Raw genomic sequence first — 20,633 nt, 5'->3', positions numbered from 1 at the left:
ACACTTTCCCTCAATATATGGGTTTTTTTTGGCGCACATTACTTGGCTGGAGAAATGCATAGCAAAATTCAGAGAGGTGTGGATTTAAAGGAAGGCTGATGCACTGATTTGTAAAGTGCAAAGTAAGAACATAAGGAGAGCCCTGCTGGATCAGGCCAGTGGCCCATCTGGTCCAGCATCCTGACCAGGAAGCAGGATCTGAGCACAAGAACGCTCTCACCTCTTGTGGTTTCCAGCCATTGGCCTTCAGAAGCATTGCTTCCTCCAGCTTCCTCCACCCATGACAGCTGCTACCAAATTTGTTAGGTTCACCTTCTAATGCAAACGGAATTGCATTTCTTGCACATCCCTACTATTGCATTCCTCAATCAAGGAAAACGACTTCATGGTGTCGCCAGGCTGTCAAAACCCTTGCAGTTACACATCTTTCCATATCCACCATATTTTTCCGTGTATGAGATGAGGTTATTTTATTAAGAAATTATGCTAACAATTGGGGGTCGTCTTCTTATGCACCGATAGTGGAGAGATGGGACGGGCGATTGGTGGCTGCCGCGAGGAGGAGATTGTCAGTGGCCTTTTTGCGAGTGATTGGTGGGTGCGGTAAGGCCCACTGGCTATTGGCTGCTGCGGCAATTGGGCGGGTGATTGGCTGTTGCTTTTGGGGAGATTGCAGGCGATCGGTGGCTTCGTTGACATGTGTGCGGTTGGCTGTGGCGTTCCTGCGGGTGAGTGATTTTCAGCAACCCCCCCCCCAAAGAAAGCTCAACAAGTCTGGGCAATCTCTCCCCATTTTCTCAGTCTGGAGTCTTATACACGGGGGCGCGTTATACACTGAAAAATACAGTACTTTGATCACAGAAGGTGTTGGACCATTTCAAGATGACTTCAGTTGTTTTGATGGGGAAATGCAATGACAGCATCTTGTAACAAGCCGTTGCCGTTTGCAAGGATGCATAATTTTATAGACAGCATCGTATAGACAGCTGTTTTTTATTTTCTTCCGCTTCTCCAAGCTGACCCTACAGAATTTTGGGGGGGTTTTGTTTTTTGTTTAAATGAGGAGTGGGAGAATAAAAGTGAGTGAGAATTAAAAAAGAAAAAAAATACTGTTACCTTACCATACATTAATACAGTGGTACCTCGGGTTACATACGCTTCAGGTTACAGACTCCGCTAACCCAGAAATAGTGCTTCAGGTTAAGAACTTTGCTTCAGGATAAGAACAGAAATCGTGCTCTGGCGGCGCGGCAGGAGGCCCCATTAGCTAAAGTGGTGCTTCAGGTTAAGAACAGTTTCAGGTTAAGAACGGACCTCCGGAATGAATTAAGTACTTAACCTGAGGTACCACTGTATACAGATGTGTATATTCTTATTTTATGTGTATAAGGATATGGAGGCAGAGAGGTAACAAAACAAAACAAAAACCCTAAGCAACTGAGCAGAATGGAGAACACTGGACTCTCTTCGCCCCCCGCCAATCATCAGCTGAATTGCACGAGCCGGTCGCCAAACACATTTGGATTTGATTTGCATCGCAAAGCATCACTTCCCATAACGTTGACTGCTTTCCAACATTTCCAACATTATTTTTCTGGATGATTATTTACTGGTTTTAATGACTGCTGAGAGATGCCGTCTCCCTTGTTTTATGAGTTTACATCCTGGAAGGCAGAATACATTTGTGCGGAATGAATGGAGGCCCTCGGTGATATTTCAAGGGAGGGAGGCGGCGGTAGAACCTTATGGACTGTGATGCGGTCAAGTAAACAAGACAGATGAACCAGAGTTTCCATGTCTTGAGAGGCAAAGCACTGGGATTGTTACTGTCTCGATGTAAAACCTTGGCAAGGCCGAGCGATGCAAACTCTCGCTGGTTGAAAAAGCATCTGCGGTGCAAAACCAGAACTGGTATGTTTCATTTGCAGCCCCCCCCCCCAGTGACAGGGAGATGGTCACTATCCCATTGATCTTGGTGCATGCTCTAGTTATCTCCTGCTTGGACTACTGCAACATGCTCTACGTGGGGCTACCTTTGAAGGTGAGCCGGAAACTGCAATTAATCCAGAATGCGGCAGCTAGACTGGTGACTGGGGGTAGCCGCTGGGACCACATAACACTGGTTCTGAGAGATCTGCATTGGCTCCCAGTACATTTCTGAGCACAATTCAAAGTGTTGGTGCTGACCTTTAAAGCCCTAAACGGTCCAGTATACCTGAAGGAGCGTCTCCACCCACATTGTTCAGCCCAGACACTGAGATCCAGCATGGAGGGCCTTCTGGTGGTTCCCTCATTGCGAGAAGTGAGGCTACAGGGAACCAGACAGAGGGCCTTCTCGGTAGTGGCGCCCGCCCTGTGGAACGCCCTCCCATTAGATGTCAAAGAGATAAACAACTACCTGACATTCAGAAGACATCTGAAGGCAGCCCTGTTCAGGGAAGTTTTTAATATTTACCGCTGTACTGTTTTTAACACTTGATTGGGAGCCACCCAGAGTGGCTGGGGAAACTCAGCCAGATGGGCGTGGTATAAATAATAAATTATTGTTGTTGTTGTTGTTGTTGTTGTTGTTGTTATCTGCCAGTAGCAATACTATCATAACTGGCTCTACGCGGGGCTGCCCTTGAAGCTGTCCCAGAAACTCCAGCGGGTACAGAATGCTGCAGCGAGGCTCCTCACAGGGTCTCTGCCATGGGAGCAGATTCACCCAGTGCTTTTCAAGCTGCACTGGCTCCTGGTGGAGTACAGGGTCAGATTTAAGGTGCTGCTTTTGACCTTTAAAGCCCTTCACAGCCTAGGACCCTCGTACCCACGGGACCGCCTCTCCCGGTATGCCCCACGGAGACCCTCAAGGTCCATAAATAGCAACACCCTAGTGGTCCCGGGCCCTAAGGAAGTCAGACTAGCTTCAACCAGAGCCAGGGCCTTTTCAACACTGGCCCCAGCCTGGAAGAATGCTCTGCCTCATGAGACCAGGGCCCTGCAGGATCTGCTTTCTTTCCGCAGGGCCTGTAAGACAGAGTTGTTCTGCCTGGCCTTTGGCTTGGAGCCAATTTGATTCCCTCCCCCTCTTTCTTCTTTCTTTTTCCTTTCTCCTCCTGTGATGAGGCTGCATTTTAATATTTTAATGTTTTAATTGTTGTATTTAAATCTTGTTTTTAAGTTGCATTCATTCAACTTGTTCTTATTATTGCTTGTTAGCCGCCCGGAGCCTGGCCTTGGCTGGGGTATAAATAAAAAATTTTATTATTATTATTATTATTATTATTATTATTATTATTATTATTATTATTATTATTAAATACCAACAATCAATTAAAATTGCTCTGTTCTTGGGTTGCTTGCTCTGCCCTCAAGAAGGAATCAATGCTGGATTAATGTATAAGCTAAACAAGCTATAGCTTAGGGCCCCACTCTCTTGGGGGCCCCCAAAAAATTTAAAGGGCAAAAAACTGGATGTACACTTCCAAAATATAATATAAAAATAAAATAAAATAATACTTGCATACAGCAAGAGTGTTTTCTGTTGTGTAGGCTCCTATGATGTAAGTCATGGGTAGGTAAGCTGAGGCCCGGGGACTGGATCTGGCCCAATTGCCTTCTAAATCCTGCTCGTGAACGGTCCAGGAATCAGCACACTTTTGCATGAGTAGAATGTGTCCTTTTATTAAAAATGCATCTCTGGGTTATTTGTGGGGCATAGAAATTCATTCATTATTTTTTTCAAAATATAGTCCGGGCCCCCCCACAAGGTCTGAGGGACAGTGGAGTGGTCCCCTGCTGAAAAAGTTTGCTGACCCCTGATGTAAGTAATGGGTCCCACCTGCTAGCCTGCTCCCTAAAATATCACTGGTTTACTCATTTCTATATATAGGGTGTGCCTACGTTCTGCATAGACTTCTTAATTGTATTTCAGTTCAACAATTACTTTGATAAAATACATATTTTGTTAAGTGCAAATGGCTTTAGATGCCAATTAGTTCCATACATTACCATATAGCACATATTCAACACAAAAAACAGTGACAATTTGTTGGTGACAAAGGACAGCTGGACATAGAAAGGGCCCCAGTACCTTCAGTAGCTGAGGGCCTCATCAAATCTAAATCCGGCCCTGGGCATACCTGACCACTAGTCAGAGTGATGAGACCCCAGTGCTGTGAGGAGGTGGACCAGTGACAAGGTGTTAGAGCTTTCATATGAAACCTTCCCATTTCATTTCCACCCTTCCCGAAAGTGACATGTACACCCAGGATATTAACTTCAGCAAAAGCCACTGCCTTCCTGGCAAGGATGGGTTCTTGTTAGGATATTTCCGTTCCACCTTAAAAGGGAGCAGGCTTTGTGAGTCACAGAGTCTGCGTATTTCCTGTTCACAGGATGTTTATGTTTTCTATTGCTTTCGTTTCACTGTCTGTGCCTGAGCATACCGAAGCAGGCAGTCATGTTTTTCTTTGTTCTGTCCAACGCTGAATAAACTTCTAAATGATACTCTCCTGCGTGCAACTTTCGCTGTGTGAATTCTGCTGATAGAGCGTGCATCAGCCCAGGAATGTGGCAAGCTATTTCTGGAGCTCGTGTCGCTAATTGCTGATACTGCGTGTCTACGGGAGATCGATGGACGTCCGGAGACGATGTGGGGCAATGATGGGTTTTATCTCCCTGGCAGTATCCCAACAGTTCTTCCATGCATTATGGAAACAGATTCAGCTTGCTGTAGCTGGGGAAGGGTGAATCGATCCATTTGGATTCCCTGCTTCTCCTTTTCCTAATTTTAAATTCCGTTCCCCACCTTAGTTTTCAACATAGTTTTAAAGTGAAATAAATAAAGTAAATCAACATTCTAATGCGAATTTCTCCTAATATACACTTAGCTTTTTGATGGAATTATGCACAGGGGGACAGGGGAATCATTATCTAATTTTCTTGATCCATTTTTGGGACATTCGCAGGGAAACCAAAATGCTTGTTTACAAAGCTATTGTACTACCAAACTTACTGTAGGCTTGTAAAACATGGACCACTTATAAACGCCGTCTCCAACTCCTTGAAAGAGTCCATCAACGGTGTCTCCGAAAGTTTTACACATCACTTGGGAAGACCAGCGAACTAATATCAGTGTACTGGAAGAACCAAAGATCACCAGTGTTGAAGCAACAATTCTTCAACATCAACTTCGCTGGATTGGTCATGTTGTGCAGATGCCTGATGATAGTCTTCCAAAGCAACTACTCTATTCCGAAATTAAAAATGGAAAGCGTAATGCTGGTGGTCAACAAAAGAGCTTCAAAGACTGTCTCAAGGCAAATCTTAAAAAATGAAGTATAAACACTGACAACTGGGAAACACTGGCCTGTGAGCGCTCTAATTGCAGAACAGCCTTTACCAAAGGTGTCTTGGGCTTTGAAGACACTCTAACTCAGGACACAAGGGAGAAACGAGCTAAGAGAAAGGCACACCGTGATCAACTCCCGCCCGGGAACCAATGTCCCCACTGTGGAAGGACGTGTGGGTCCAGAATTGGCCTTCATAGTCACTTACGGACTCATTGTTAAAGCCGTGTTTATGGAAGACAATCTTACTCGGCTATGAGGGATCGCCAAAGAAGAAGAAGCTGGGAAGCCTGCAGTCTGGACCTGAGCTTTCCCCTCTTGTGATTCCTGGCATTCAGCTGGCATACAGTGAACATAGCCATCATCTCATCCTCCTTGAAATCAACCCAAGTCAGTGTCTCTACTTCCTCTTGTAGGATCAAATTCTATTGCTTAACCATGTGCTGTGTGAATAAATTATTTCTGTTGTCTGTCCCGAATCTACCAACACTCAGCTTCAATGGACGACTCCAAGTTGTAGTTTTGTTAGAGAGGGAGAGAAACGCCCAAAAAACAAAGATCATGGCCACTGGTCCCATCACCTCCTGGCAAATAGAAGGGGAAGAAATGGAGGCAGTGAGAGATTTTACTTTCTTGGGCTCCATGATCACTGCAGATGGTGACAGCAGTCAAGAAATTAAAAGACGCCTGCTTCTTGGGAGAAAAGCAATGGCAAACCTAGACAGCATCTTAAAAAGCAGAGACATCACCTTGCCAACAAAGGTCTGTATAGTAAAAGCTATGGTTTTCCCAGTAGTGATGTATGGAAATGAGAGCTGGACCATAAAGAAGGCTGATCGCTGAAGAATGGATGCTTTTGAATTCTGGTGCTGGTGGAGACTCTTGAGAGTCCCATGGACTGCAAGAAGATCAAACCTATCCATTCTGAAGGAAATCAGCCCTGAGTGCTCACTGGAAGGACAGATCCTGAAGCTGAGGCTCCAATACTTTGGCCACCTCATGAGAAGAGAAGCCTCCCTGGAAAAGACCCTGATGTTGGGAAAGATGGAGGGCACAAGGAGAAGGGGACGACAGAGGACGAGATGGTGGGACAGTGTTCTCGAAGCTACCAGCATGAGTTTGACCAAACTGCGGGAGGCAGTGGAAAACAGGAGTGCCTGGCGTGCTCTGGTCCAGGGGGTCACGACTAAACAACAACATAACATATGAAGTGAATTATATTAGAGGACAACTGTTTGCAAATGTATTAGGGGAAATTGCATAGAAACATGTGTCTACTAGGAGAAACCTGCACAAAATACTTTCAAAAAAGAAATTCACATTGCATGGAGAATCTGTTTTCTAGTATTTATACCTGAGCTCCCCCAGTTCATCTCATATTTATCTAAGCTTTGAAGTTCCACAGATAAAGCTCAGGAGCCTTCTGAGAAGAAAGTCTGAACACAGAGGACTTCACCACCAACTTCTCATTCAAACAAACTTTATGGCAGATGTGAGATTAGAAATGGGGGGCTTTATAAGCTTGCACACAGCCCTCACTAGAACTTATTATTTCCACCTGCATGGGAGACTGTTTGGGGTGAGGGATGATTCAAGAGGCATCAGGAGTGTTGTGGAAGGCCATGCCCCACTAAGAAGACCACAGCCTGCTCCCCAGCCAGTGTGGTGTAGTGGTTAAGAGCGGTAGACTCGTAATCTGGTGAATCGGGTTCGCTTCCCCGCTCCTCCACATGCAGCTGCTGGGTGACCTTGGGCTAGTCACACTTCCCTGAAGTCTCTCAGCCTCACTCACCTCATAGAGTGTTTGTTGTGGGAGAGGAAGGGAAAGGAGAATGTTAGCCACTTTGAGACTTCTTTGGGTAGTGATAAGGTGGGATATCAAATCCAAACTCCTCTTCTTCTTCTTTTTCTTCTTGGCCTCCTGTCTCCTCCAGAGTCACCTTCCACCCATGTAAACTCACGTGGTATGGATGCAACTCTCCGGGGCATGAATGGAAGATTTCTGCAAAGGAAAGAATCCCATGGATAAACCCTGAGAGTGCTAGGATGAGACTGCTTTTCATTTGACTTGGAAGTCTGGAGCTGTCGATTTGTGAAAAGGATGGACTTGAAAATGAACGGGCTAGCTGGCTGACAACAGCACCATAAGCTCTGATTCATCCTTGGCTCAGCTTTTTCTTCCTTCCTTTCTTCCAAATGATAAATTCAAAGGTGTTTGTCTTAAGGATGGGGTGGGGAGGTGTGGAGAGGGAGAGATCTTGGAACAAACAAATAAAGGCTGCTTCCCAGTGAACTGTTGGATGAAAGCTGAACCCAGCTGACTTGTCTGTAATATCCGAAAGAAAGTTTAAATAACTTTTTGTTGTTGTTGTTGTTCAAAGGGAAAGAAATACCTCTCTGGTGCTGATGACTGACCTTCCTGGAAACACAAGTTAAATAAAAACTGTTGATAGACTAATCAAACCATCTACAGCCAACAGCTTAGAATAGGCATTAAGGAGTGGTTCGTGGCATTTTAGTAGGCTGATGCTAACATTGTCTGGAGTACAGGGTGGAGATGAAAGTAACTCAGACAATGGTGTGGGTGTTTTTTGGATGTGCTTATGCTCAGGATGAAATTGAGCACTGCATTTCATCTGGTGACTTTGGCACTTTTACGGCAGCCATCAAGGTACTTAGGCACCGGGCGACCTTGCCATGAATCAGGTATGGTAGGTGGCCTTCAAGGATGGATCAAAACATTGTCCTGGACCAAAACATTATGCCACCTCCCCAATCCATGTAAAGTAGGAGGCCACCAACCTTTTTAAACCACCCAGATAATTGATGGATGGATGGATGAACTGCTTGATTGAATTTATAGGCTGCCTTATAAATTCAATGATGCACAGATGGTATATCGCACCAGTGCAGTTAGGGAAAATGTACAAAACTAGTTCTAATATATGTTGGAAGTGTAAGGAAAAGGAGGGGACATTTCATCATATGTGATGGGATTGTAATGTAATTAAAAAAATTGGGGAAATGATATACAATGAATTGAAGAAAATGTTCCACTTAACATTTGTTAAAAAACCTGAAGCATTTTGTTAGGGATTGTAGGGAAAGATCTGCCAAAAAAGCTGAAAAACATCTTCATGTATGCGACAACGGCCGTGAGAGTCCTAATAGCACAAGGATGGAAGACTGAAGAAATTCCAACTAAAGGATCATGGCAAGAAAAATTGATGGACTATGCAGAACTGGCAAAATTGACACATAAGCCACGGGACAAGGATAACTGTGACTTTAAAGATGAATGGGAACCCTTTACAAAGTATTTGAAGATGCAACAAAGTGAACTGGACTCCTTGGCAGGTTTTGAATAAACATTCACAAACTTTTTATTGACAAGAATCAGTTAAACAATTTAAGGATTTATACAACTTTGTAACATGCAGAGAACAGCATTCAGAAAGAAGCCAAAGACTGGAACTGAGGGAAGTCAGGGTGGGTGGGTGGGGTGGGTGGGGTGGGGTGGGAGGAGGGAGGGAGGGAGGAATTAAGGATGACATGTTTTTAATAAAAATTATATCCCTCCCAAAAAAAGAATTTATAGGCTGACTTGTTCTCAAAGGAGCTTAAGAGGTAGGTTAGGTGAGGTAGGTTAGGCTGAGAGGCAGTGGCTGGCTCCACGATCACCCAGTGAGCTCCATGGCTGAGTGGATATTTGAACCCTGGTCTCCCAGGTCCTAGTCCGGCACTCTAACCACTCTCCTTATTGGAGAAAATGTCTTTGCAAAAGCGTGTGTATTGGGCTATGTATATTAGCCTATGCATATTAAGCGAAATTCATAAAATGCTGGTGATTTTCCCCAAGCACTTTAAAAAATAATAATAAATTGCAACCTGATACAGAAAGGTGGGAAACTGAACCAAAGATTTGGGGGAAAAGAGAAACTGAAATGGACAGGTTTGTCCACTCTTAATCATATTCAAATCTAGAATTGAGCCTTAGATTTACACATCATAACCTGTGCTCTCTGCCTCTCCCCATTCCCATAGCCACGTATATCGATTTTAATACTGTTTCTCCCTCTTGGCTTGGGGCCCCTTTTGGAATTGGGTCAGAGGCAGAGTTATTAAGCCCCTGCACTCAAATTTAAAACGCCCCTTTAGACCCACAAAACATGCTCTCGTTGCGCTGGGGAAAGATACCATCGAAAGTCAAATACCCGTGACGGGGATATTTTAAAAAAGGGAGACTCGAAGCAAACAAAAAGAGAGAGGTATTAAGTCATAGTTGACTCTCCGATAAACAAACAGAAAGGGGGAAAAGGCTTCTTTTGCATAAAACTCTAGGCACACAAGTGTGCTCTGATTAAAAGCACATTGTGTCGGGCGGCCTGGGAGGCATCCGTTGTCTAAAGTGTCTTTGCTGATTATAGATCATGTAGCAACATTAAATTGCCATCATTTGAAGCCTGCAAGAGGCGAATCGGTTTCGGGCCTTGCCTCTGGCTGCATCCCTCTCCATCAACTCCCCACCCCTTGCCGCCGTTCGCTCAGAGCAGACGGCCTGAGCAACGGTGCAAAATCGCTTGACGGATCTGTCTCTGGGTGACGCTTCGCGTCTCGCTTGCATTGCAGGAGTAACTGGCCACCGAGGACCGAACGCGCGGCCTCAGTTTATTCAGCTGTGCGAGCTGGTGCAGAAAATTCACCTCGTTTGCTTAAGGCCTCTTTTCTGCAAGGGTCGCAATATGGCTCCCTCCCCCTGCCCCAGACCCTGGGGGAAGGGGGTTTTGCCCTCCCACTGTCTGGAAGCGCAAGCTCTCATTAGGCAAACACACACACTAGATCTAAAATGACTCTCAGAAGGGTAGGGAGGGGGGTGAATCCATCCGTTCCCCCCTCCCTTCTAACCTGAGTCAAATTAGCTAGCAAATGTTTGGATTTCTCTACCCTCAATTACATTTTAGATTTCTGGAGGACAGCTACCGAGTTTAGGAATTGCTGTCATTCCAGCAGCATCTGTGTTATTGTTTCATTTTATTTATTTTGTAACAATTCCTACACGTCTTGATTGCAATAAAATAAAATAAAATCCCACCAAATGGTTAAAAAAAAGATAAAGCAGTGGAACTGTCAATAAGAAATAATCTGTGATTCTCCGGGGTTTGTTTTCGTTTGTTTTCTACTGGGCGAGCAGCTATCTCATCAGAGGTTGGCTTACCATCTGTTATGGATGTTTTAGTTGTGATGCCTACATTGCAGGAGGTTGGACTAGATGACCCCTGAAGTCCCTTCCAACTTAACACCAGTCAGATTAAATCAAAGAAACAAGGAATATTCAGTGTTCTGTTGGAGGGGAATTATGTTCACATGTGGTGGGGGTGTGAATATGTACAATTTTTCTGGCAAAGGTTGTTTAAGGAGATAATAGAACTCGCTGGGTTAAAGCTGACCAAAGGTCCAGAGGTGGCATTATTATCAATTTATGATGATGGGGTGGAAGGTTCGCAGGCTATGAAGGGCTTGCTCACAAATCTATTGACAGCTACACGAGTTATTATAGCTAGGAAGTGGAAGGGGCAGGCAGAATATAAAATGGAAGAATGGTTTAAAGAGGTGTGAGATATAGCTGTTAACGTTAAATTAACATGTGCCATTAAGGTAAGATGGGGAATATGCAGGAGAAATGATTCTGAGGAGATACGGGAGGTGTTTGTCAAATTTGTACTGTTAAAACGGAAAGGGGTCAAACCATCGCAAGAGGTGTTGAAATTCTGGGAGGTTGGATAGTTACAATGGAATAGTCTCGGGGGTGGGGCACACATTTTTATTCTCATTTATTTATGATTATTACTTTGTCAAAAATATAAAAAATAGAAAAGTCCCTTCCAACTGTAAAATTCAATGATTCTAAGATTCTATTTTTTTAAAATAAATATTTATTAAGTCTTTCCAAGGTAATACAACACACAAACACAAACAGAAAAACAAAAAAAAAGAAAAAAAAGAAAAATGCACAAAAAATGACAAAAAAAACAAAGAAAAAACAAAACAAATATAATTTTCATTACTTATTCCATTAACTTATTTCCCGGACCTCCTCTCACCTCCCCCTTTTGTATTCCAATTCAATTTCTTGATTCAGCAAATCCTTATTATAACTTATTATGACTTATTTTAACTTATTACTCAGTCTTTCAATGATTCTAAGATTCTAAGTGCTCACAGAAAGCCCTTTTACTCTCCATCCATCTTTCCAAATTTCACATGCGAGCGGAGCCGCCTTTCCCATAGGGCTTAGAGGTTCGCTGCGCCAGGGCGGCGGCCTCTTAGGGGCGCCCCAGGGGTGCGGCTTTGCCTATGGCCTCCCCTTTCACTCCTGCAAGCCTGCCAGCTGCGCCTCGCCAACCGTATGGCTGGTGGACGTGAAGCTTGCCTCCCAAGCCTCCGCGGGAGGAGAGCGATCCCTGCAGAGGTTTAGGATGGAAGCTGCGCCCCGCCAACTACACGGCTGGCTGGCATGCAGCTTCCTTCCCAAGCCTCCATCCCTCACTCCACACCCCCAGTCTCCCCCCCCCCGTGAAAGTAGCATTTATTACTACTCAAGAGGAGGAGGCGGCAGCAGCAAGATGAACATTTGGGGGCGCTGGGCAGATCTTTGCACCCCGGCGCCACATATGCTACAGAATCCAAACAGCTTGCTAATGAGGGTTAATAAACTGTTGAAGGCCACTGAGTCACCCTCTAATTGGCTGCATCTGCCTCTTTCACCCCAGACGATACAGAGGGAAGAGCAGGGAAGGAGGCCTGAGAGCCTGGTGTGGACTTTTGGATCCTCTCTTGGATGTGAGGCCTTCTGCAGGGGGTGAGATTTGGGTCCGTTCCCAACTATTAATGGAGTGCAAATATTTAGGAAGATGTTGTGTATCAGCCAACAAGATGCTGTGCGGTTGTTTGGGACTACAACTCCCATCAACACTGCTGGGGTATAAATATTCTTATTCTTCTTCCTATTATTATTATTATTATTATTAATCAGCTCCAAACCATGTTCTAGAAGAGGAAATGGACTGTGAAAGAGAAATTGTCCTTTAGGGAAAAGGGGAAACGAAGCGATCAAGTGAGGCAAAGACCAGCTATCTTGGTCCTTGGCGAGCAGTTGGAGTGTTGGACCTGGAAGATCGGGGTTCGAATCCCCACCCAACTATAAATGTCACTGGGTCACCGTTGGGCCAGTCACTGCCTAGGCACCACTGCTATGCAGTGCCGGATTTACTTATAAGGTAAACAAGCTATAGCTTAGGGCCCCACTCTCTTGCCCCCCCCCAAAGGGAAAAAACTGGATGTACATTTCCAAAATATAAGATAAAAAACAAATAAAATAAAACATACATACAGCAACAGTGTTTTGTGTTGTGTAGGCTCCTGTGAAGTAAGGCCTGCTAGCCTGTTCCCTACAATATCACTGGTTTGCTCATTTCTATATATAGGGTGCCTACATTCTGCATGTGCAAATGGCTCTAGATACCTATTATGTCCATAAATTACCATATAGCATATATTCAACACAAAAAACAGCAGCAATTTGTTGTTGACAAAGGACAGCTGGACATATAAAGGGCCCCATTACCTTCAGTAGCTTAGGGCCTCATCAAACCTAAATCTGGCCCTGCTGCTATGTACCTCCCCTCTGAAAGATTGGCCACAGTCAAATGTGCAGGTTGAGCTGTAAAATGTTCCCCTCCTCAGATCCGGACCCTGAGAAAAGAATCCATAGAAGCATAGAATTGTAGAGCTATAACGCTTCCCGTGGGATGCGGGTAGCGCTGTGGGTTAAACCACAGAGCCTAGGGTTGCCAATCAGAAGGTCGCAGGTTCGAATCCCCGCAACAGGGTGAGCTCCCCTTGCTCACTCCCTGCTCCTGCCAAAGTAGCAGTTTGAAAGTACGAAGTGCAAGTAGATAAATAGCTACTGCTCCAGTGGGAAGCTAAACGGTGTTTCCATGTGCTGCTCTGGTTCGCCAGAAGCGGGTAAGTCCAGGCAAAGGCGACTATGGGGTTGTGGCACTCATCTCGCTTTCAGGCTGAGGGAGCCAGCGTTCATCCGCAGATAGCTTTCTGGGTCCTGTGGCCAGCATGACTAAACTGCTTCTAGCTCAACAGGACACTGTGACAGAAACCACGGAGCACGGAAATGCCATTTACCTTCCCGCCACAGCGGTACCTATTTATCTACTTGCACTGGCGTGCTTTCAAACTGCTAGGTTGGCAGGAGCTGGGGCAGAGCAACAGGAGCTCAATCCGTCATGGGGATTCGAACCACTGACCTTCTGACTGGCAGGCCCAAGAGGCTCAGTGGTTTAGACCACAGCGCCACCCGCTCTCATAGAAGCAGACAACGAGGAGGTCAAGGTGCTGCAAAGTGAGAGGGAGGTGGACTAGCTGGTTCTTTGCCTTCAGGCTGCCTTCCCTGTGTTTGTCACCTATGAGGCGGTCGTGGAGCTCACAGCTGTTTCCAATTTCCCACCGCGGGAGTGTGACGGGGAGGGCCAGACAGCTCTGAGCTCAGCCGCGAGAATGATTAGCCCTTGCATGGTTAATCCTTCCTTTTCGCCACCCCGTGGCACGATGGTGGGCACCAGAGCGGGAGGGGCTCGCCTTCACAGGCTCCCATCGTAAATCAGTCCCGCAATCTGTTCCGACCACATATCACCGGAGGGATGGCGTGTGGGGCGGGAAGTGCTCCCCAGCCAGCAGGAGTTCCCGTGTGAGGCAGCAAAGAGATATGCGAAGTCGTTATACTGGGCTGTGTTAGTCACGGAGCGATACGTAACCTCTTGGCACACACCCTTGTCATCGGGACTGCGAGAGGATGCTAATGAAAACTGATTTCCCGCAGACCCAGCTGTGGGAGAGAGAGAGAGAGAGAGAGAGAGAGAGAGAGAGAGAGAGAGAGAGAGAGGAGAGAAAGTATATAAGTATTGCAAGCACTTCTTCATGTTGCACATATTTAAACTATGGAACTCACTTCTGCAGGAGGCCAGCCACTGTGCAAACAGGATGCTAGACTCGATGGACCATTGGCGTGGTCTAGGCATGACCTTCCCATGTTCTTATTTATCCAATCTCCCTTTCTCTACATTTCCACACCAGTTTGTGGTTTCTTTTTTTTTAAAAAAAGACTCATGAAAACTCATCCATTTTTCATTGCAGATTTCTCCTAACAAACAGATTTTGTATGCGTCCCGTCCCCCAATATACACATTTTTGCAATCGATTTTCTTCCGCTGTGATGCATTTCTAATTGCTATTTTCACAAGCGTATTCTTTCGGTTTTTTGTTTTTGCATGCTTTGTCCTAATATATGCAATTCCGGCACACATTTTTAATTGCATGTTGCTTTCACAGCTATGCATCCCCCCCTTTTTTTTTTACAAGTTTGGTTGGAGAATTGGATTGAAAAATTTGGAGAAGTGCAAATTTTGACAATAGCTGTGCTTCACAGTGTATGCAAATCGGGTTTCAGGAAATGCAAATCGGGTAACTTTGCATTAAAAGGCAACCCCCCCCCCCCCAAATCTAGCCTAAAGCACAAAGGTGTAACAGGTTTCTAGCCACAGATACAAAAGGTTTCTAAAATATACATTTTTTTAATGATCAGCATCTGAATACCTTCTTTGTGTGCCTCCTCCACACAATGTGAGTCTGGGCCTTTTCAGTAGTGGCTCCCTGCTTTTGGAATGCTCTATCCTTTTTCCTTCAGATTTTGGCCCTCATTTTAAAGGCTTTTTAAGTATTTGTGGTCTTCTTTGTTGGGGCAGGATATACAAACTAGACCCATCTTTTATTTGGGTACATGTGCTTGTTTTAGGTTTCTATTGGCTGTGCATATTGTAATTGTTTTCGTCTTTCTACCCGGACACTGAGGTCCAGCGCCGAGGGCCTTCTGGCGGTTCCCTCCCTGCGAGAAGCCAAGTTACAGGGAACCAAGCAGAGGGCCTTCTCGGTGGTGGCACCCGCCCTGTGGAACACCCTCCCACCAGATGTCAAAGAGAACGACTACTACCAGACTTTTAGAAGACATCTCTTTTTTATATATATAATAATTTTTATTAAAGATTTTACATTACAAAAAATTAATAAAAAAAACAGAAAAAAGAAAAAAATATCCAAAAATTTTTTGTTAAAAACAATCCTTCTTTCCATCTCCTTAATTTTCATTTACTTGTTTCTCGGACCTCCTCATACCACCCTTTTTTGTATTCCAAATCAAATTATTAATTCAACAATTTCTTTCCCTCTTTTTCATACCCAAATCTTATTCTTTTAGAAGACATCTAAAGGCAGCCCTGTTTAAATGTTTGATGCATTACTGTATTTTAATATTCTGTTGGAAGCCGCCCAGAATGGCTGGGGAAGTCCAGCCGGATGGGCAGGGTATAAATAAATTATTATTATTATTATTATTATTATTATTATTATTATTATTATTATTTCTTCTCTTGTGTTTGTCATCACCATCACTGTTGGAAGACAAAATAGCCCTGTATGCCAATGGATCAGGCTAGAGGTCCATCAGACCCAGAGTTCTGGTGATCGTTCAGCTTTCTCTTGGCACTCACAAGCTGGGCCTTCCCATGCTGTTCCCCCCCCCTCCCCAAGCATCTGGTATATTCAAATGTACGCAAGGGACCTTCAAGAAGCAATGTCCTCATCTCCAGAAAGGAATGCTCTGTTCAGAGTTACAGCCAGCTGCTTGTTGTCTGCCTCCCATCCCCCCCCAAAAAAACCCCCCATGAAATGCAAAATTCCATGTCTATTGAGAATGTTTCACCCATTCACTAAGCTGGGTGTTGGGTTTTGATCATTTTTGCAGGACATTTTCTGGGGTGCAGGGAGGATCTTAGTACAGTGGTACCTCAGGTTAAAAACTTAAGTTGTTCCGGAGGTCCATTCTTAACCTGAAGCACCACTTTAGCTAATGGGGCCTCCCACTGCCGCCGAACCGCCGGAGCACAATTTCTGTTCTCATCCTGAAGCAAAGTTCTTAACCCGAGGTACTATTTCTGGGTTAGCGGAGTCTGTAACCTGAAGCGTATGTAACCTGAAGCGTCTGTAACCTGAAGCGTATGTAACCTGAAGTACCACTGTACATCTTAAACCCATATCCACTTTATTAGAGAACAGCCTAGCCCCCAGCCTCTGGAAAGCCAGCCAAACCAATACAGAACAACAAACCCCTGTGTTGCAAACTTAACACAACAAACAATACAAGCAACACGCAGACCAGTATACTAGATAGCACAGTAATTCTTATTGCATAATATACATGATTTAGTAACAAAAACAAAATGTGTGCACTTGTAAATTCTATAATATAATTGAAATCAATTGAACACACATCTGTCAAGCTTTGGAAGTCTATGGTTGAAACAAAGTAATAGATGCTATCCTGTGAACTTAGCAGTAAAACTTTTTTTAGGCGTAGTAGTAGGTGAATTGGGAAAGATGGAGGGTGCAAGGAGAAGGGGATGACAGAGGATGAGATGGTTGGACAGTGTTCTTGAAGCTACCAGCATGAGTTTGACCAAACTGCGGGAGGCAGTGGAAGACAGGAGGGCCTGGCGTGCTCTGGTCCAGGGGGTCACGAAGAGTCGGACACGACTAAACGACTAAACAACAACAAGTAGGTGAATAACAACGGACAGTGATCCCGGATAATCTGACTGTTTCACTGGAATCTTCTTCAGCACAACTACAAAATAATTCAAATATGAAACAATGACCTGCATACATGAAAACTATAGAAACTTCACACATTACAATTCATATGCTACAACTACAATAAGAAGAACAAAGGTACATACCCCATAGATTAGAAAAATGCAAAAGGAGCAGTGGTCATGTGAAAATGTAACCACTGCTACCAGTTGCATGATACCTGAAGCATAAGTAACCATTCCCAAACCAAGCCAGCATTTGTCCAGCAGCCTCTGACGGTCCAGCCTTCCAAAAACATGTGGACCCCACTCTATGGCGCTCCCTCCCACAATTAGTGTTCAGCTCACAAATAATAGCTCCACTCTATTCTGCCTTGGCTGTACCACACCTGGAGTACCGTGTCAAGTTCTGGGTGCCACAGTTTAAGGAAGATATTGACAAGTTGGAATGTGTGCAGATGAGAGCAACCAAGACGATCAAGGGTCTGGAAGTGAAGCCTTATGAGGAACGGTTGAGGGAGCTGGGTATGTTTAGCCCGGAAAAGAGGAGACTGAGAGGAGATACGGTTTCCATAGTCCAGGCATGACCAAACTTGGCCCTCCAGCTGTTTTGGGACTACAACTCCCATCATCTCTAGCTAACAGGCCCAGTGGAACTGAATTGGAGAGGCAGGATGGGAGGGGAATATTGAAAAGGTTTTGGTACAATACTACAAAATACCAATTGCAAAGGAGCCACAGCTGGTCTTCTTCCACTTTTGCCACTAACCTACCCAAAATAGCATGCCTGTGTGTGTTCTCTCTGCCCTCAGTTGAAATATCAGTTTAAGCTGTTGGAAGCATAATGGCACCTACGTGGGAACCTAATTTACTTCATAAATCTCCAGGTGCCTGGCTGTGCGGTGCTGGATAGAGTGACGGTGCCTTACACCTCACATCCTGCTCCCTACATTGGCCAGTCAGATACCTCCAGAAAGCCCCCAAGCAGAGAAGCGAAGATCACCACTGTCAAAGCAATGATTCTTCAACATCAACTTTGTTGGACTGGTCATGTTGTGTGGATGCCTGATGATCGTCTTCCAAAGCAACTACTCTATTCCGAAATTAAAAATGTAAAGCATAATGCTGGTGGTCAACAAAAGAGGTTCAAAGACTGTCTCAAGGCAAATCTTTAAAAATGTAGTATAAACACTGACAACTGGGAAACACTTGCCTGTGAGCATTCCAGTTGGAGAACAGCCTTCACCAAAGGTGTCACAGGCTTTGAAGACACTCAAACTCAGGACGCAAGGGAGAAACGTGCTAAGAGGAAGGCATGTTTGGCAAATCCACACTGTGATCAACTCCCGCCCAGAAACCAATGTCCCCACAGTGGATAGGAGTATAGCATCTAGATCAAGAGAAGTAATAGTGCCACTGTATTCTGTTCTGGTCAGACCTCACCTGGAGTATTGTGTCCAGTTCTGGGCACCACAGTTCAAGAAGGACACTGACAAACTGGAACATGTCCAAGGGAGGGCAACCAAAATGGTCAAAGGCCTGGAAACAATGCCTTATGAGGAACAGCTAAGGGAGCTGGGCATGTTTAGCCTGGAGAAGAGGAAGTTAAGGGGTGATATGATAGCCATGTTCAAATATATAAAAGGATGTCACATAGAGGAGGGAGAAAGGCTGTTTTCTGCTGCTCCAGAGAAGCGGACACGGAGCAATGGTTCCAAACTACAATAAAAAAGATTCCACCTAAACATTAGGAAGAACTTCCTGACAGTAAGAGCTGTTTGACAGTGGAATTTGCTGCCAAGGAGTGTGGTGGAGTCTCCTTCTTTGGAGGTCTTTAAGCAGAGGCTTGACAACCATATGTCAGGAGTGCTCTGATGGTGTTTCCTGCTTGGCAGGGGGTTGGACTCGATGGCCCTTGTGGTCTCTTCCAATTCTATGATTCTATGATTGTTAAGACCGTGTTTATGGAAGACAATCTTACTCGGCTCCGAGGGATCGCCAGAGAAGAAGAAAGAAATGTGTGTACTCTCATGTCGAAGACTCCCAGGATCGTGCTGACCTTCTGAACAAGCATTTTAATGGAGAGTCTCTTCCAGAGAAGACCAGTCAATCATCGGAGGGGCCTGCCACCTATGCAATCATTGGAGGTTATTAATTGCTTTGGCGGACCGTTGGGAATCCTCAGCTGCAGGCAACTTTATCTCAGGGTGCCCATGTGTTGATGATTCAGTGGGTCATCAGGCCTGGCCCAGCTGTTCAGGAGCTCTGCCTGGGCTTCAGCTGTCAACATGTCTGACACACGATATTGTGTAATGGAACTTGGGCCATGCAGAGAACTTCCCATAGGTGTGTGCAAAGCATATAATACCACCGAGATGGAAGTTAATTATACCCATGGGATATATATATCTCACCACGTTTGGTGTTTCCAAAACATTATGAGTATCTCCCTCTGCCCAAACAAGCAAGACTGTATCACAATCCATCGGAGGAGAATGTCTGACATTACCCAGGTCATATGTGACCTACTGCAGTAGGGGAGAACATAAGAGGCCAAGGAGAGAGCCCACCTGGATTAGGCCAGTCCAGCATCCTGCTCTCACAGTGACCAACCAGATGTCCGTGAGAAACTGTGCTGGGCCCAGGGGTATCCCAAGAAATGTGGTCCAGGTCCGGTCCAGAATCCGAAGGTTCTGTTAGGAGTCAGTCCAACAGGGCCAAGGAAGGACACGAGGCAGCAAACCAGGCAGGGTCAGGCATAGGATCTCAGGCAGAATCTGGCATACAGCAGTGTTGCTCCTGCAACCTGGGGCAGAGTCCGACAGCCTTTTATCTTTGTCGGGGTAGTGGCTGGTCCTGATCCCCTGGCGACTCACCTCCCTGTTTCGCCTGAAGGCGAGCACTCCTCCTGTGAGTACTCAGGTCTCTCCTTCTCTCAGACCTTAGTCTCTGCAGCTCAGGAGATGTCGGTGGGTTACTAGACCCAGGGGCCGCCTCAGCCTCCCCTGACCCAACTGGTAGTGGAGCAGCTGTAAGTGATGGCCCAGCTGAAGGCAACGAGGTCATCCCCACATCTGGAGCCAGGGCAGGCTCAGGCCCCTGATTCGGCCCAGCTGGTGCTTGTTGCAGGGGAACCTGTGCAGACTGGGACTCAGGCCCCAGACTTGGTTCAGATGATGCCTGAGGCAAAGGATCCCATGCAGGCTGAGTCTCCTCTGGTTCCAAGCCCAAGTCCCAGGCCATCACAGAAACCAGCAAGTAGGACCTGATCACAAGAGCCCTCTCCCCTCTTGTGGCTTCCAGGGTATTCGCAAGCATTGCCAGCTCTGTGCAGGCAGAACATAGCCGGCATAGCTAGCAGCCATGGATATAGCCTTATCCTCCATGAATTTGTCCAATCCTCTTTTGACACCATCCAAGTTGGTGGCCATCGCCGCCTCCTCTTGAAGTGAGTTCCATAGTTTAACTACATGCTGCGCAGGCATTCAATGTCTTCTCCTTGATGCTGGGTTCGTTGTGCAGGACCTTCCAGGACTTTGCCCCAGAATGCCCCAGTGCCAATTCCATCTTTTCTCTTGCTTGTGAT

The 20,633-nt window shown here is 45.4% G+C and overlaps 1 long non-coding RNA gene across 1 annotated transcript in view; it reads left to right on the top strand.

The window, feature by feature from the left end:
* The first annotated feature begins 10,791 nt into the window (after positions 1-10,791).
* LOC310827918 overlaps positions 10,792-20,633 on the top strand; it is a 211,989-nt gene continuing 202,147 nt past the window's right edge. The window contains exon 1 of the long non-coding RNA XR_014556559.1: positions 10,792-11,184. This is a non-coding gene — a long non-coding RNA (uncharacterized lncRNA). The remainder of the gene's footprint in view (positions 11,185-20,633) is intronic.

This window comes from Podarcis gaigeae (assembly GCF_964106915.1).
Source record: "Podarcis gaigeae genome assembly, chromosome: 12".
In the NCBI taxonomy this organism is placed as follows: domain Eukaryota; kingdom Metazoa; phylum Chordata; class Lepidosauria; order Squamata; family Lacertidae; genus Podarcis; species Podarcis gaigeae.
This window is presented reverse-complemented; position numbering and strand designations above follow the sequence as displayed.